This window comes from Vanessa cardui, chromosome 2 (assembly GCF_905220365.1).
Source record: "Vanessa cardui chromosome 2, ilVanCard2.1, whole genome shotgun sequence".
Taxonomy (NCBI): Eukaryota; Metazoa; Arthropoda; class Insecta; order Lepidoptera; family Nymphalidae; genus Vanessa; species Vanessa cardui.
The window spans coordinates 9,084,771-9,101,608 of record NC_061124.1 but is presented as its reverse complement, the minus strand read 5'-3'; positions in this window follow the sequence as shown (position 1 = coordinate 9,101,608).

Here is a 16,838-nt window from a genome sequence, read left to right as displayed (position 1 = left end):
AAAAGTTTTAATAAACACAACTATTCAAAATTTATTCATTTGACCTTTAAACAACAAGTGTTAAATTTATAATGAAATTGAATGTGAAATAATTTAAAAAAGCCTTCACAAATGAAGTCTTTTTAATAATCGAAGCGGGAATCAGACGGTCTTAATTTATTACTCAGAGATCAAAGATAGCTAGTACTGAGGATTTCTATCGAACTATTAAAGGTTTTGTAAAGCGAAATGCAAAGTTTAATAGCGATTTTTGCAATTTCATTTAACTATAAGTTTTTAATTTATTCATCTTCATTGCCAGTACTAACTATGTGATGAATTTTATATCCAATTTAATTGTAAATGAATTCGTTATTGTTACATAAATATATAGTTGAATGAAATTTCGTTAGTTTTTTGCTCAGTGGATTAGAATTGCGAGTCAACTGGGAAATGCTGCTAGCATTTTTTCCACCATGCCAGGCGGTCAAGATTTGTAAAGTAATTATTTTTCATTCATATTTTTATATATTCAAGGCAAGTATTAATAAATATATAGTTGAATAGTTGCCAAAATATAGTATTGACTAGCGGCCCGTCCCGACTTCACACGGGTGGACGTAACGTAACGGACGGGTTATTTACATATTTTTATTCCGTCATGTTTAACAATTGTTTTTTTTTAACTCAACTTATTTATACATATACTAGCAAGCACCGCTGTTTCATGTGCTTAATTTGTCTTTATAATTCATCTCGTGCTCAGCGGTGAAGGAAAACATCGCGAGGAAACCTGCATGTGACAAATTTCATAGAAATTCTGCCACATGTGTATTCCACTAACCCGCAATGGAACAGCGTGGTGGAATATGTTCCAAACCTTCTCCTTAAAGGGAGAGGAGGCCTCTAGCCCAGCAGTGGGAATTTACAGGCTGTTGTTGTTGTTGTTGTAATGAATTTGTTCATTAGTGAAAACCTCATGACACGTCAGAAGTTCAGAAGTTTTGGAATTTTTCGCGAACATGCAGACAGACAGACGGGGTCGGAGGGCTTTGTTTTATAATATGTAGTGACCAGGCAATGGTGTGGTAGCTAGTTTACAAGATCGCACGTAATGCCTTTGGTCCGGCTGAACTCCTCTCAATGTTGTGTTGCAATTGTCCCATTGAATTACTTGAGTGCACTTGTGTGTGACCGCACTCGTACACTATAATATCTGTAGTTGGCTAGTCTTTCTTGGGAATCGTGGATGAAATCTGCTAGGAGAAAATCAGTGGTAGGTAATGTCATATCAACTTATGAAATTGACTGTAGTATGTTCTATGGTGCCATGAATGTTCGTGTCAAAATAATTTGTATCTAAACCAACATGATAATGGATTTTTGTGTCAAAAATGTTTACGTTTCACCGAAATCCATATTATTATTAAATATATGAAATATTGTTCCAAAACATAACTTAAAAATGATTGTTTCATAAAAATCATTCGTAAATAAAATTTCCTCTAACCTTTGTTACTTTAAGGTGAAATATAGTTGGAAGATAGGTTCAAAAAGTTAAGTACAGATCAAAAAGAGTTTCGATGGCATGACACTTAAATTAAGTGGATCTTCAAAGATCGCAAGTTTACATCACTGACGCTTCTGCACGACTAGTTGACATGAACCTACTTTATTTTTGTTCATACATTGTCTCGTGCATTCATGAAAATTGGTAAACAGATGTTTTTGAGTTTACAGTAACATAAGCTTCAAATGGAGCTTATATAACTATAAAACTCAAAATCGTTATAAATAACATATTCCCAAGGTTGGTGGTGAATGACTAATATTTCTTGCAGTATCTATCGGTGATGATAATCTTATTCCATTAAGTGGCACATATCATGTCATAAAAAAGCATACATCCTAAAAAACTAGTATACTTTTATAGTGAGTTATGTAGACGTATTGCATTTTATGGTATACAAATATAAAATCATATATTACCGAGCATTCGAATAGATCATATAATTTAAACAAAGCAAAATTATTGTATCATTTTAGTCAGACATGTAGACTAATTGTCGAATGCACTTACACAGAAAATTGAATCGATTTCAATTGTGAGAGTTTTGAAACAATGGGATTATTACGAATGAATACCGCTGTGATGCAATTGTCCCGATTATTAGCTTGCGGGCCCGTTATCCGGTCGTATTATTTTTGTATCAACTAATTATTTTAATACACGAACTAATCTTCGCATATTACATGATTAATGAAATGTTTCCATATTATTCCAAATACTTCTTTATTCAAAAATATATATTATTATTATTAGTTTAGAATCATATTAGACGAAACATTACTGTTAGTTCTGAATTTCGATTCCATCGAATAATCAGCGGAATTTGATCTGTAAAGTTAGTAGTTACTGTTTTAAAAAAAAAATTAACCTTATATTTAAAGTATTAAGCAATAATATATAAATATGCAGTGTGTTCTATATTCATAGTATAAATGTGATAGTAACTCGCTTTGTCTGTCTGTCCCTCATTAATTATCAAACCGTTGAACCGCATTTGTTGAAATTTGGTATGAAACAAACTTGAACTCCAGAAAGGATATGAGCTACTTTTTTCTGCCTGGCACATGTCAACCAATACCGTAAAATGCAAACGAAGCCGCGGGCGACTACTAGAGTATACATATATTCTTCAAGTACCATTTAATCTTGAAATTGTTCCCGTTAAGTTAAATACGAATATTTTCCAAGGGGAAATCTCAGAGCAATACAAAAGAAAAGTCATATTTTAAAATGTCGCGGGCGTAAAACTAACCATATAAAGAGGCGACTGAATGTATTAATTACCCCCAGACGCCTTTAGCCGCGTTAAAAATAGCATCGGTGCCAACAGAATGAGGGCGCTGGACAACTTTAATAGAATAAGTATGATTTATCGACGGTGACGGGGGCTTCGTTATTGATTCCCATTTAAAACTAGCATTACGCTCGACTTCAGACTTTAAACTTTATTTATTTGAACAACAAAGCCCATAATACGTTTATAAAATAACCAGCTACGTTTCGTTAAGGCTAGGCATCATTTGGTAAAATAAAGGCATATATAGAAAGTGTCTAGTGGAAGATATACTTAAAAAGAAGATGTCTATTATGCAGAAAATTTTATCAAATTTAAACGATTGGATCAATAGTTTAGGCATCGAGGACATTGTTATTATATTACTTTTTTGTTTAAATCTGTTTCATATGCAATATTTATAATAAATGGTAGTATTAGAAGCTGTAGATTCCAGACCATTGATTTAGAATGTGTGCTTGAAAGGGTGTTATTTGTCTTTGTGGGATTCTGGATTTTTTAGCCGATCTGGATGCTATTCGGTCAGTCTGTTTATAAGCGGATCATCTTTGCTATCGATCGCCATTTTAAGGTTGTATTCTAGAATATCTTTGGTACTCGCCATTTGTTTTCTCTTAACCAGTGTACTCAAAGTGCCTTGGCATAAAATACGAAGCTTTTCGTATGACGTAATATTTTCCCTCTGCACGGGATACGCTGTCGTGCAATTGTAACTTTCTTGTCGCTGTGTCTCATTTACTGTGAGCATGTCATATCCTTCTCAATTGCCCTATCCCTGGAAGGGTTGACATTCTTTCTTTGCTTGTGTGTTTCGTCTTTTTTGGTTTTTCTGTTGTCATATAAAGTTTTAGGGTCGCAACGCCACTATATTGGCTTAAAAGCAAGGACTTTATTATGTTCCTGGATCTATTCTGACATCTATTGATTTCACTAAGGCAGACTTCATGCGCTACATCCATCGAAAATCTGTGAGTGCAAGACAATCTTGTGAGATGGTATACAAATAAGATTGACGAATGGCTGGGTTAACAAGTATATACAATCTTTTTTTCTGCAATTATATCTCCATGGTATATTATCCTATTAAAGATCCTGCTGGGGGTATTATACTGTCCAAATGATAAAATTAACTATTTTGACATATTAGAAGGTGTTCTGGAAAATCTCGTCCCTGTGTATGACCATGTCATATGTATGGGCGACTTAAACACTTGTATATTAAAGAATAATTCTAGAGCACAAAAGTTAAAAACGCTAACGTCATCACTTAATTTAAACATTCTCCCCATGTCCTCTGCGACACACTATTTTCCCAACAGTAGACCAACTCTAATTGATGTAATTGTCGTCTCTAACCCTAATTTTGTTTCCTCCCACGGTCAAATGACTGCTCCATTCTCGTACCACGATTTGATTTTCCTCTCTTACAAAGTGCGTCCTACAAAGGTTAGAGGCAAAATTTATCTTCTGCGCGATTTTAAGCATATGGACCTGGATCGTTTGAGAGAGGATGTGAAATGTATTGACTGGTCGTCACTATTCTCAGCTAATGATATTAATGCCATGGTTGAATCACTAACTACTGAGCTGATTAGAATATTTGATAAACATGCACCCGCTCGACTAGTACGGATGAAACATGCACCTGCTCCCTGGTTAACGCCAGTGATCAGAAGAACTATGGCTAAACGTGACAGAGCAAAAGCTCGACATAAAAAACTACCATCAAAGGAAAATCTTGACGAATACAAAAAACTTCGTAACATCTGCAACAGAATGTGTAGGGATGCTAAACGCCGCTATATTCACAGTAGACTTCAGAATACTTCCCAAGCGCAAGTTTGGGGATTCTTACGGTCATTAGGTGTGGGCAAAACCACGGATAGCTTTCAAACTACCGTGGACCTCAATGAACTAAATCAGTACTTCAGTACGCCACCTATAACATTAGATCCTGACACTAAGTCTGCTACACTTTCGTATCTATCTAATCTTGTTCCACCAGACCTGCCCCCTTTCACTTTTGAACCAGTCTCGGAGGAAACTGTTAAGAGGAATGTCCGATCTATCTCCACAAAAGCCATCGGTAGCGATAATCTTAGCCTGGAAATGATACTTCCTGTGCTGGAGGATATTGCACCTGTGATCACTCACATTATTAATTTCTCACTTTCGTGCAATATCTTCCCAACACTCTGGAAGAACGCCTACGTTATCCCGCTACCGAAGACCTCCAATCCTTCCTCTTGTTCTCAATACCGTCCCATATCTATACTGCCTATCCTATCAAAAGTCCTAGAATCTATAGTTCACAAACAACTGTACTCCTACTTTACCATCAACAACCTCATGTGTCCTTTCCAATCCGGTTTCCGTCCATCTCACAGCACTGTTGGAGCACTGCTGAATATAACTGAGAACATTCGGTATGCTATGGATAACACCAAGCTTACTGTAATTGTTCTGTTAGACTTTAGTAGTGCTTTTAACTCTGTAGATCTTGACATTCTTCTTGGTACCCTCCGAGCGGTTAATATTTCTTCCTCTACCATTGATTGGTTTCACTCTTATCTTTTCGGGCGCCGGCAGTGCGTGAAAACAGAAAATTCATCGTCTGATTGGTCTAACTTATCTGCCGGTGTTCCTCAAGGCGGCATACTCTCTCCACTTCTCTTTTCTGTTTTCATTAATAACATTTCACGTGTCATCTCTTCTCCCTTTCATCTGTATGCAGATGACTTACAGCTGTATCGTCATTGTCAGTTGTGTGAGTTGTCTGAGACTGTTGACTGCCTAAACGAAGACCTCTTGGCTGTTCAGTTATGGGCCAAATCTTTTGTCTTACTGGTTAACCCTGCCAAACACAAGCAATGATCATTGGTAGCAGTAGGCTAAGAAGTAAAATTGACTGGCCATCTGTGCCCTGTATCAAGTATGCTGGGGTTCCAATAGCCTATCATGATAATGTAAAAAACTTGGGCCTGATCATTGACTGCAACATGTCTTGGACGTCTCATCTCAACGATGTTAGTAAACGTATGCATTTCACGTTTCACTCTCTCAGACGTCTCCAATATTTTCTCCCTTTCAACACCAAAATTATGCTCGCTCAATCTCTTCTTCTCCCTATTCTCGACTACGCTGATGTTTGCTTTCTGGATGTGACAGAGGAACAGCTTAATAAGTTAGAGCGCTTACAAAATCTTGGTATTCGCTTTATTTTCGGGCTACGTAAGTACGACCATGTGTCTCTTTTCCGCGCTCAACTTAAATGGCTGCCTATCCGATTTCGCCGTGATATGCACATCCTTTCGGTCCTTTTCAATATTCTCACAAACCCTAATATTCCTGAATACCTCAGCTTCCGCCTCAACCTGCTTCCTCCTTCAACCCGCTCCAGGCGTTCTTGTATCACTATGATGCTCGATGTGCCCCGGAGTAACAGCAAATTTCGACGTCAGTCGTTCACAGTACGAGCTCCGCTACTATGGAACAAACTTCCTAAATACATACAGGACAGTACTACTATCGATATGTTTAAAAAACGATTAAGACAGCATTTCCTGACACAAGTTTACCCTTCATCATAAACTTTGATATTAATATGTGTGTATCTATATATATATGTGTATGAATGTGTATTTATATAAATATTTTTTTTTATAAGTAATTATGTGTGTAATAAATAGAAGTATATTTTTATTTGCTATCCATTATATATAAATATATCAAATCTATCTTATTTTAGTCTGCACTACATTGCCCGCTGATTGACTCTTATCACTCACCTCCATAGGTTGACTGGAAGAGATCTCTTTTAGAGATAAGTCCGCCTTTGCTCATGTTTTTTCTATTTTATTATTTTCTGTAATGTCTTTTTAGTGCAATAAAGAATATATATATTATATATATATATATATATATATATATATATATATATATATATACATCGAGATGATCTCGTAGCAGGAACACGTAAATTGAAAACGGAGATTTTTGGTTCTGACACGGGCGCCACTGTACTTAATTTGTGTTTAGAATTCATCTCATGCTCCGCGTTCAACTATTGCTGAAATTCAGATACATTTTTTCTTTAGAGGAAAGTAGGCCTTTGCCTAGCATATACAGTGTGTTGTTCTTCATTACTTAAGGTCGTACTTCTCTTGAAATTCTTTTACATATGTGTGGACTAGCTTCTTCCACACTATGTCCTCAGCTAGTCTCAGGGCAATCTGAATATTGAGTCCCGTTCTATTTTGAATCGGTTAGACCGGCGGGTAGGTATTCGCCAATTAATAAATAAATAACATTGTACTAATAATACAGTGTAATAATATGAAAAATAATAATATAGACTAATAATATCACACATAACATGTGAAACTTGCAAAACTATATGTTGGATATGGCCACAAAAGGGATTTACTATTAGTTTTAGTTGAGATCAGCACACCTCAACATCAGTTTTCGGTGGAAGCTTTAAAAACTTTCTGGACGCCAGTGACAGAAGTATTAAAAACAATTATTTTCATTTAGCGTCATTCTAAAATTAAAAATATTCATTTACGGTAAATTTTGAGGGTGTCCTTGTTTGTATTATATATATTAAATTAAAATTTTAGATATCTCTGTATGTGTGTACACGCTAACCTCGGTAACCACTAGGATTTAAATGTCATAAATTAAACAATTTTTATTTTGTCTAACGAGGCTAAAAAAAAGTCTATGATGTTATTTATGTTAACTAAATACCGACTTCAAATTCATCAGAATTTATTTTAGATTAAATACATACAGATTTTCTTTATGCTTGTTAAAATTAACTATATACTATATCAAATATTATTAACATTTCAAAAGACCTGAGAAAATCTTTAGACATAGCACTTCAGACATAGAAAGTGCCTTGTACGATAAATAATAAGAAAAATTATATAAACTTCAAGTCTCAAAGTTGCAACGACATTGAAATTCGTTCGTACATAAACTACCACTTACACAAAGATGTGACTTACACATGCAAAAGCACCTATAAAAAAAGATATTTCTACGGTCTTTTTCAAATGAAAGAATGCCGCCTTCCAAACTGTCCAGTGTCCATGTACGCCTTCTGACGAGTCGCATCTCAAGCCTCGTCCAATATATGTAAGGCTCGGGTAGGAATTTCCAAATCCTTTTTTATGATATAAGCCTACTAATTCGGGTTCGAATATATACACGATTTTTATGTGAACTTTTTTATTTTTATATCTAGTTCATATATATTACAAAATAAACATTGCAAAAAACAAAATTGACTTCATATTAACTATTACTTGCTTTGAATGAAATCTTGGGTCACGGAGGTCACCCGCCTCGAAACTTTACCTATCAGCAATATTCGTTAGATACTTTGACGCGCGATGTCTTTAATTATTGTTTATTTATTAATAATATAACATTTAATTTGTGTAATGTATGTCATTTATTAAAAGGAGTTTAATAATTTATTGTATATTATATGAATTGTTTTCATTTATAAAATTATTCTAAACATCGATTTGAAAAATAAACAATAATATTTTTTTATCTGTGCTGCAATTCCATGTGTCATCCGTCAAAATGGTTAATTGGTATAAGCAAGACAAATATACACGAGTATTCTGTTTATTTATTAAATTCCATTTAAAATAAATTTTACACCATTCCATTACAAAATACCAAATAAGTTCGTTGTCAAAATTAGTTTATCGATGCATCAAAAAACTGAATACATTTAGTATTTTGCCGGCGTCGATCTATGAAAGTGTCACGTCGGTCAATGACACAATGGGTTTCCATGCGGGACTAATATAATTACACGTACACTATCAACAGACACGAATTGACTCTTGAAGCCTGAGAGGCTGAGTGGTAGTAAAACATACAGTTGTTACCTGCAATGATAACTGCAATGCATTAGCCGAAAGCGCACACAGTTTCATATGATAATTCACTGTTAGAGCGCATCCGTCTAATTCAATCTACAGCCGTCTACCTCGTAATAGTTTGCTCATAGCTACCAACTCCATTACGAGTGTATCTTGGTAAAACCATTTTGTTGTTAGGGAAGTTGTTTAACAGAACTGCTCCTGCTGAAACACGATTTATTAACAGGCACATGATTCATTTCGGCTTAATCAAGCCGTAACATTTTCCCGTAAATAATTTACTTTCTCTAGCTACGGCCTTTTAGCTTTTACCGGTCCAATATCTTAAGTAATTTGTAACGTATTTACCTATTGCGAATACAACTCCAACGATTGTTGTGTTTGCTCACATAGGTATGTTGCTTATTGTTGAGTGAAAATTTTATATTAATTTTTGTTTTAACATAAAACAGTATTTATATAGTTAAAGATTTTACGCATTTGGTTTTTAAGTAAACATATAAAATTCATGTCTATTTTAATACCTAGACTCCTCAGGTATACTTATAACGATAAGTTGTAATTTCAAATTGACTAATTAAATTATTAATTTATTTATTCAATTATAATTTTAATTTGTTACAATCAAAAAATACAGCTTGTGGATGCTGATTTTTATTTGAATCATTTAACGAGAATTACGTTTTATTATTAAATTCAAGAAGATACGAAAATATTGTTATCACACGTTTTGATGATAATTATAAATAAAATTTTAACAAAAAGAAAAACCGACTTCAAACAAAACAGTATTTTAAAACAAATTAAAATGCACTAAAAAGTAATAAAAATAATTGCATATTTAACATATTTTTGAGAGTCCTCCTAGGTAAAATGAAATGAAAAATATTAGACTACTTAAAAGTCGATTTACGATTATATAACGTAGTTATAGTTATTGTTATATTTGGAGCCGGTGTCAGCCACAGGCACACGCTTCAACAATCAAAAGAAAGAAGCGATACGAGCCTCTTGATTGACCCAGTATAATATCGTATAAAAGGTAATTTGTAAGAAACATTTCTTAAAGTATTCTCGTATTGTTTTTTGATAGGTATAGTATAGGGCTGGCTGACACCGACTCCAAATATAGCAATAATTATAACTACATTATATAATCGTAAATCGACTTTTAAGTAGTCTAATATTTTTCATTTCATTTTACCTAGGAGGACTCTCAAAAATATGTTAAATATGCAATTATTTTTATTACTTTTTAGTGCATTTTAATTTGTTTTAAAATACTGTTTTGTTTGAAGTCGGTTTTTCTTTTTGTTAAAATTTTATTTATTTTTTGATTTTAAGTGAAGCTGATGTAGACTAACATTTTTTTCTTAATATGGATAGATTAAGCGTGCCGTTTATATGAATCAGAAACTACTTCAGGGACAATTTCAAAAGAAACTTTCGAATAAAGCAAAAATAGACTTTCGAAAATGCGGTTTTAATACGTCATGCGGCATAAACTACAAGGTACCACCCTCGAATGAGCTGTAATCGACCTCAGTAAAAAAACTTTGCAAAAGAGCTATTCGTATGCTATGTCGTACATTATATGACATCACATAATATACACAAAATTTGATTAAAGACAGAAAGAAATTCTGCCCCAAATCGCACCCTAACTGTAAGCCGTTTAGGAGTTCCGTCAATACATAGTATAAAACAAAGTCGCTTTCTCTGTCCCTATATCTTTAAAAATACGCAACGGATTTTGATGCGGTTTTTTTTAATAGATAGTGTAATTCAAGGGGAAGGTTTGTGTATATAATAAATGAACAATATAGTAAAGAAACACTGACAATTTTAGAAGTTTGCAATGTGATGTCATAAATAAACAAATTCTTTAGTATATTAATATCAGTATTACACCCGTGAGAAGTCGGGGCGGGTCGCTAGTTGATTATAATATTCGATTATGACAATTATATGAACATAACCACGTTCCGGAAGGTGATTCAAATATCCAAGTAACCCATAAATAAAAGATTCGACCGAGTATTGCTAACGTGCTCCTCAGAATTGTTCCGTTCCCTCCCGTTCCCTTAATTTGTCATGGATCCTGTGCTCAGAACCTTACCAAACTATCACCAAACTACCCTTAAAGTATATCCTTTATAATAAAAAAAGAATCATCAAAATTGGTTAACGTGATTTTAAGTTATTCACCTATTTATCGCGCATATACATAATGCAAATTTAAGACTTATGTCGTTTTCATACGGATACTATCATCGGAAAAAAATAAAATTAAAATGGGACCCCACGGGAAGCACTACCTTTCAAACAAAAAAAAAATTATCAAAATCGGTCCACCCAGTAAAAAGTTATGAGGTAACAAATATAAAAAAAAAAAAAAAAAAAAAAAAAAAAATACAGACGAATTGATAACCTCCTCCTTTTTGAAGTCGGTTGAAAATGAATTATATTCGGAAACCGTCCGTCTCGTAGCATTTTTTTACATGAAATGAAATTTTGAACAGAATAACTTATTTATTAATGAGCAAAAATCTACATAACAATGTATAATGAAGGATTCGAAGCGGAGTTTTTCAAATAATATAATGCCATCTTAAACACGTTTACGGGCTGAGATACGTATTATATACAGGGTCGTCTTTAAATTATTGGGGGCCTGGGCATATTGGGATAATGGGGCCATGAATTTGACAAAACTATTTTGTGAGAATAGACAAAGTAACTTTTATTGTTCTTCAATTTGCGAATAAAAAATGCTTAGTACGACACAACTTATATGTAGCATCGGCAATTCAATAATGCCGATTACTGCCGATTTGTAAAACCAATAGAAATAGCCACCTATCGCGTCATAGGACGCTATTCGTCGCTATATCTTCTTTACTCCACCCGATAAAGCAATTGCATGTAAATCGACGAATACATTAAATTAATACAATATTTATTTAGAAAATATGCAGATGTATTTATTTGATCTGGGCTTATTGGGAAAGAGAAAGGGTCTGATTATATATACCTACATGCTCATTTTCTATTGAATTACATTAATTATTGTAGTACACGACACGGCACCGGTGCGAACGACGACGGCAGATACCGTATCTACTAATTGAATCCGAGAACTTACTGACAACTTTCTCCAACTCGCTAAATTTGATTAGCTCGTCATCTTTTTGCGATGAGCTTAATATTTTTACGTTCAATTGCCTTAAAATTAAACTTTGCAATGATTCATTATGACTCAATGTAAATGCATTCAAAATGTACATGTAAGTAGTTAAAAATAAGTTAAAAAGTCTTTATAAGCAATAAATTACTATTTGTTATTATATCATTCATTTATTCTAATTATTACGTTCGATTTCTATTACATTCATTCAAAGGCTTAATATTAAAAATATTGAAGTAATTCCTTGTCTTACTTCGCTTGAGAGGTGATAAAGGGTTAAGGCTATAAATCATGTCACATAAACATTGATAAATAAGGCGTATTACTTGATACAAATTTATACGAATGATAAAAAAACGTGGTCTTTGTATTTGTTCATTTTTAGCCACGATGTATATAAATTTACTTGTACTTTACTGACATACTCTGTAAAATTAAAATGGTGAGAAAGAATAAAACTGATATTCTTGCCTGTTTTTTTGGAAAAATTTACTTTCCGTGGTACCTTCATTTAAGCCCGCTTGAATAAATAATATTTCTATTTTTAATTTTGAATATAGAAATAACTAATTTTTATTTTAAATGTAATTAGCGTTTTTCATATTATCAATCAACGACTATCGAATTTATTCCCCTTCCTTTTCAATGTATCATCAAATGAATCCATAAAATATTCAATATTGGAAATTTAATACAGAGAAAATGGTAACTTTGTTATTTAATTCATCATAATGTACGTTATTGTGTATTGAAGTGGCAGTGAGCAAGTGTAATAAAAGGCACAAGGGACGTACTATTTTTCATATTCACGCATGGATGGAACATTAATACTTACGCCTATATTATTAATACTTATGTATATCAATAATTTCGGCAAGTTATAATGTAAAATATACATATACTATCAGGGGGCTCATTTGTGTAGGAGTTTGTTCGATTGCCTGGATGTTGAAACATACGACAAGAATTAGGTACTAGGATAACAGAACTTCAAAGTAAATTTAAATAAGTTTTTAATACTCTTGAATACTATTATGTCTACGATGTAATCACTACGCGTATCAATTTGTGTATGTCTAATTAAAAATCTCAAGAGCATTTTCAGATTAATTGACGACCTCCGTGGTCGAGTATTATGTTCACCGGTTGTCATGGGTACACTCTAAGGTCCCGAGTTCGATTCCCGGCCGAGTCGACGTAGAAAGTTCATTACTTTTATATGTTGTGTACAAACACTAGTGCTTTAGCTACCTGTAATACATTGGGATCAGAGTAATGTATGTGATGTTGTCCAATATTTATTTATTTAAATCTCAAGGTCATAGTTGAAATAGTGAAAAATCTATATTATTATAAATACGGATTAAATTGTTGTTTTTTTAAATTTAATATCTGAGGAATATCCCCTAAAATAGGGATGAAGCCGCCGACGATAACCAGTTGGCTTCATCTGCAGTCGCGCGTGAGTTACGCGAACACAGAGTAAATATTCTATGTCTGTGTTGTTTGCGGTAGTCCTGGATAAGTGACTTAATGTTTGAGAGCAACTGAAATTGTTTCAGCAAAATCAATACCGTCGGAATTTCACTTACCGAGTGATGTTTTTTATCGGCCAATAGATTCTACTGTATTTATAAAGGCCACCAATGAGGGCTGTACATTGAAAGAGATTACAAAAAAATCGATTACTGAACCAAAGTTTCAGTAATGATATTTCTTATACAATTGAAAATTTCATAAAAGTTTGACATAATGTTTAATAGAATAAGGTGAAATATCAATGTTATACTACTGTAAATAAATTAATGTAGTACCGCCGTCGCAAAATTTTTCAACGTTGATTGTCCATTGTTTTTTTTTAATCTTTTATTTTTTTATTATAAATGATTCTTATAGTAACAGCCTGTAAATTTCCCCACTGCTGATCTAAGAGGGCTTGGAACATATTCCACCACGCTGTTCCAATGCGGATTGGTGTAATGCATATGTGGCAGAATTTCAATGAAATTAGACACATGCAGGTTTCCTCATGATGTTTTCCTTCACCGCCGAGCACGAGATAAATTTTAAACACAAATGTATATTAGTGCTTACCTGGGTTTGAACCCGAAATAATCGGTTAATATGCACGCATTCTAACCACTGGGCCACTCAAATGATTCTTATGTTTTATTACAATTAGCCTCCAACATTGAATTACGTATTTCATTATACTCTCTGTACAGTTAAAGAAGTTAATATTTTCGTTAAGCAGAGCACGTATAGATAATATTGGCGAATATTTGTTTCCATTCTGTTATTTGCTCGAGCGAATGGCAGAACTAATTAAAATGGCGCTAAGTTAGGACAACGGTAATGAATGAGATCATTGAACCCTTCCGGTGTCTTTACAATTGCTTTAACATAACAATAATAACTTATACGCGACAAAGATTGGCTAAAATTATTGGATATTTTTATAACATAATAATTTTCAATATTTAAAATTAAACCGTATTTAAACAATATTTGAAATTAATGAATGAATTTGACGACATCCGTGGTCGAGTGGTGTGTACACCCGTTTTCATGGGTACGTCACTCCGAGGTCCCGGGTTCGATTCCTGGCCGAGTCAATGTAGATTATCATTAGTTTTCTAGGTTGTCTTGGGTCTGGTTGTTTGTGGTACCTTCGTTACTTCTGATTTTCCATAACACAAGTGCTTTAGCTACTTACTTGGCATCAGAGCAATGTATGTGGTGTTGTGTCATATTTATTTATTTATTAAATATAAACGGTTAGTGTAATTCAAATATGTATGATAAATTATTTAGAAGCTGTTAAATTATGACGCTAACTTGTTAATTTGAAACTTTAATTTCCGTGTATATGTTGTTATTTAATAAATACTATATCTATGTTGTAAGGAGTCTATTATATCTATATTAATATTATAAATGTGAAAGTAACTTTGTCTGTCTATTTGTATGTCACTCTTTCACGACTAAACCGCTGAACCGAATTTGATGAAATTTGGTATGAAACAAACTGGAACTCCAACAAAGGACATAAGGCTTTACGTAAATAAGTCAAAGATCTTTTTTATAATTAAATATCTTTATTAACATAAGAATTAATTATATAATAAAAAAAAATACTTGGTGGTAGGGCTTTGTGCCGCCAAATAACAGTACTCAGTATTGTTGTGTTCCGGTTTGAAGGGTGAGTGAGTCAGTGTAATTACAGGCACAAGGGACATAACATCTTAGTTCAAAAGGTTGGTGGCACATTGATGATGTAAGGAATAGTTAATATTTCTTACAGCGTCATTGTCTATGGTGGCCCATATGCTAGTCCGCCAACCCATACCATAAAAAAATAATAACATTAAATGCAATAATTTAATATATACAAATATTAACTGAAACTAGTTATGGTATAAATCTTGATCGCGTGGAATGGTGGCAAGAATGGTAAAATGAATGTCCCTGTTGTTTTTTTATTAATATAGTACATCACGAACTTTAAGACACAGTTACATGAATTATGGAAGGAACTTTTATCTCATCGACCCGTTATCATCACGACTATCGTCTTTGGCTCGCCAAGAAAAATAAATAAGGTCATGCTTTATGGGATTAGAAAACGTATCAAAACTCACTATTATGTTATATAACGCTACGGACTAACCACGATAGGCAATCGGTACTAAAGTAATAGCCTGTACATTTCCCACTGCTGAGATAAGGCCTCGTCTGCCATTAAGGAGAGGGTTTTGGAACATATTCCACCACGTTGTTCCAATGCGGGTTGGTGGAATGCATAATGGCAGAATTTCGATGAAATTAGACACATGCGGGTTTCCTTACGATGTTGTCCTTCACCGCCGAGCATGAGATGAATTATAAACACAAATTAAGCACATATATTTAGTGGTGCTTGCCTGGGTTTGAACCCGAAATCATCGGTTAAGATGTACGCGTTCTAACCACTGGGCCATCTCAGTTCAGTCGGTACTAGTTATCTACTAATTTATAATTAGTACTGATATCAATACGTGGTAAAAAAAGTTGCTTACCGCTGTCTGTCCCTATGTATGCTTATATATTTAAAATTACGGATTTAATGCGGTTTTTTTTAATAGATAAAGTAATAAGAGAGAATGGTTTTTTGTATATAACACATGGACAATATAGTAAAGAATCACTGATAATTTTCAGATGTTTCTAAAGTGATGTCGTAAATAAACAAATTCTGTAGTATATTTACTATCAGTATTACACCCGTGTGAATCCAGGGTGGGTCGTTAGTTTTTGATAACACAATTTACATTGTACGGAATGAGTTGAATACTGAAGACACTCAGAGAAACACTCACAGAAAATCACATTTAACATTGATTTTAGCAACTTATCAGAGTGCTCGTATCAAATTAAATGCAAATTAATTTCGAACGTTGAAGGTAAATCTATATGTAATTTTGTTCAGCCTTTGTTCAGAAGCTGTAAGTACTATAGTTTAGAGCGGAAACTTTGATCCAAGCCAGCACCCTTCCCTGCTTACTCGCAACAAGTTGCAGACGAGTTACAAAATTGTAGGTTGTGTTCGTATTGACATCCAGGGAAGTGGCAAACTTACGACCTGTTACGACGGAGACTCGAACCAATGTTTGATTATAGCCTTCAGCTAACTTGTCTAGCTGTAATTGGTATCCGGTGCACTGACCCGAATATTTTAAAGGATGTTTTTTGATAAATTTAGTTTTAGCTATAATTATATATCGACTATATTATATACCGACCGGCACGGATGGACATATTTTTTTTTAATATTTTTACCAAATATATATTTTTTTGGTGCTTTTTTCCGACATGTTTAATAATCGTCGTTCTACTTCCACTTATTCACACAAAAACCTT